Here is a 2,985-nt window from a genome sequence, read left to right on the forward strand (position 1 = left end):
AAAAAAAGAAGAAAAAAGGAAGAAGAAAGAAACCAAATGAAAACCAAAAAGAAAAACAAAGAAAACAAAACAAAATACTTGGCAGTGCTCAATAATCTTATTTTTTAATTCCTCCTCCTCTATGTCCCCTTAATCTTATTTTTTAATTCCTTTATACTTAAAGAATTTTTACTACATGCAGGAGTGACATATGGCGGACGATAGAGCCTAGCCGCTTAGGTATCCGGAGGCTGAACGTTATTTAATGGGCATCATCAACAACGAGATTCCTTATGTGTCGGGCTCAGAATATGAGCAAGAAGAGGATGTAGTCTCTTCTTTTCTGAACCTTGACGGTGGAACAGAGATTGTCGATGATCAAGAAGGTGAAGGAACGGACATTGTCGACGGAGGTCAACCGTCAACAAACGACGATCTCGAATTGCAAGTAGCAACCACCTCCGGCGAGGTATATATATACATTGAGCCTCTCGTGATACAAACTTACTGAAATGTGAATACATATGTATTAACGCGCGCGACTCTCTTTCTTTTTTTAGCCCTCCGGATCGAGTACGACAAAGCGTGGCAAATCCAAGGCGATGAAAACAGGAGAAACATATGCCATTGAGTTTGTCAGTGAAAAAGGCAAGCCCCTACAGCACACCTCAAAGTTTATCAACCAATGCGGAGTCGTTGTTAGAGACAACGTCCCGATCACCGTCCAGGAATGGAAGGAGCCAAAGAAGGCACGTCTTGGTTTCAGTTTTGTCGACAAGAGAACGAAAAAGGATTGCTGGAGAAAGCTTATGGAACATTTCATTCTACCTCCGGAATACAACAAAGTCGATGAATTCGGTAACGAGGTTCCGGGTGGATGTCAGAGGAGGAGGCTAGTTAAAGAGTTCGCTCTTCAGAAGATGGGCGAAGCATTCCGGAACTTCAAGAAAAATTTAACCCGTGACTGTGTCAACAAGGGCAAGACTCCGGATTTCAATGGACAACATGAGAAACTGAAAGATGATTGGCCAGAATTTGTGAGGCAAAAGCAATCGGAGCATTTCGAGGAAATATCGAAAAAAATAAGGATAATGCGAGTAAGAAAAAGTTCCATCATATTATGGGGCCAGGAGGATACCGCCTTTCGGAGCCTAGGTGGCAGAAGATGGAGGAGGACCTGAGGGTGCGAGGAATCCCTCTAGGTACAGAGGGATGGGACCCAAGGGCCAAAAGCTGGTGGTACGGGCATGGGGGATCGCTAGACCCGGAGACAGGGGTGTGTGTTCACCGGCAGAGACAGTTTGCTCCCACCCAAGCCCTTATTGACGCAATGACCCAAGCTCAAGAGGGCTTGATCAAGTTCAACAGAGAGAAAGACGCACTGACAACAGCCCTCGGGAATGATGAACACGGAGGACGTGTACGAGGCAAAGGCAAAGTTCCATGGAAAGTAGGGTTTTCCCAGGACAATGACCCGTACTGTTACAGAAGCCGTAAGAGAAAGACGGACCGGGATGCAGATCTTATGACGAAGTTTGCATCGGAACTCCATGAGTTGAAGCAGACCGTGCATGAACTAGTAAAAGAAAAATCGGCTGCAGGGCCGCATGAAGATCATGAAGCGGATCGCGGAAGCCAGCAGCGGAGAAGCAGCGTGGCTTCCACGGATGCCCCGCCTGGTGCTACTGCACCGATGATCGAGATTCATGCACCGGAGCCTCACTACCCCGTGGATGATGTAAAGGAGATGAAAGAATGTGATCTGCATTATCCCGTGGGGAACGTTTCCACGAAGGTAGCTAGCGGCAGTGCTTTACCCTGTACACCTGGAGCACTCCACCACAACAACCCCATTGCATATGGCTATGCTCGTGTCACGGTGGAAGACATAGTCCAAGGGTTTGAGGACCTGGAGATTGACAAACCTACACCCGAAGGGGAGAGAAGACTTAGAGATGTCAAGCGCCAGTTCATTCTATGGAAAAAGAAGTACATAGTGTTTCCAGGCGAGGCACCAAGGCTAGCAAGTCCACCCCCCTCCGATGGTGGTGGTGGTGGTGGCGGTGGTGGCGGTGGTCGTGGTCGTGGTGGTTCACCTACACCTCCTTCACGCCATTCGACGCCGTCCCCCGATCCACAACCTCCGACGGGTACGACGCCCCCCAATCCTCCTCCGGCGGGTACGACGCCCCCCAATCCACCTCCGGCGAAGAAGCAGAAGCAGGCGGACAGCAAGGAAACCCGCTCCTGGACTATTAACCCGGACCCTTATGTACCTAAGACCACAAGGGTACCGGAGCCATCACTGAAGCCTCTCCTCCCAACGCCTTGGGAACTTAGTGAAGCTGAAACCAAATTGGCCGCGTCTGCTGATTATGAGAAATGGAAGGTGGATATGAAGGCGATAAAAGAGCCTGAGCCCAAGCAAGTATTCACTGAGAAGCAAAAGAAGTGGGCTAAGGATTTTTTGACGACACCGTCCCAAGCCGAGCTGAATATGCCTGACGACTATGGACATGAACTTCGTAGGCAAGCAAAAATATTGAAGGAGGAGAAAGAAGAAAGTAAAAAAAGCGGGAAACAAGTTGACCAGCTCGGGATGCAGAAGAAACAATCGATCCCCCCGCTCATAGTGAAAGCCGGTCCGGAAGAGGACCCCGAGATCATAGCAGCTGCGGCAGCACTTGGATTGACTGTAGCGAGTGCCATGAAACAAGCGTCCGAGATGGGTTTGACTCTTCGTGCCTTCTTAGGCCTTGAGGATGCGCCAGTATGTGAGATAGCATTACAATATGTGCGGACTGGGCCTCTCGTTGAGCCTGCGCGGGAAAAGAGTCTACCACCACAAATGCGAAATCTGCTACGTTGGTACAAGCAATTCATAACATGGGCCGACAAAGAATATGTTTATGCGGATGTTACAGATGAGCATCACACCAAACGGTACTCTGTACAAGTTCATATGAGTGAATTGTTCCAGCTGTTCAATCTGCGCAACCTCGACAA

This window comes from Triticum aestivum, chromosome 7D, assembly GCF_018294505.1.
Source record: "Triticum aestivum cultivar Chinese Spring chromosome 7D, IWGSC CS RefSeq v2.1, whole genome shotgun sequence".
Lineage (NCBI taxonomy): Eukaryota > Viridiplantae > Streptophyta > Magnoliopsida > Poales > Poaceae > Triticum > Triticum aestivum.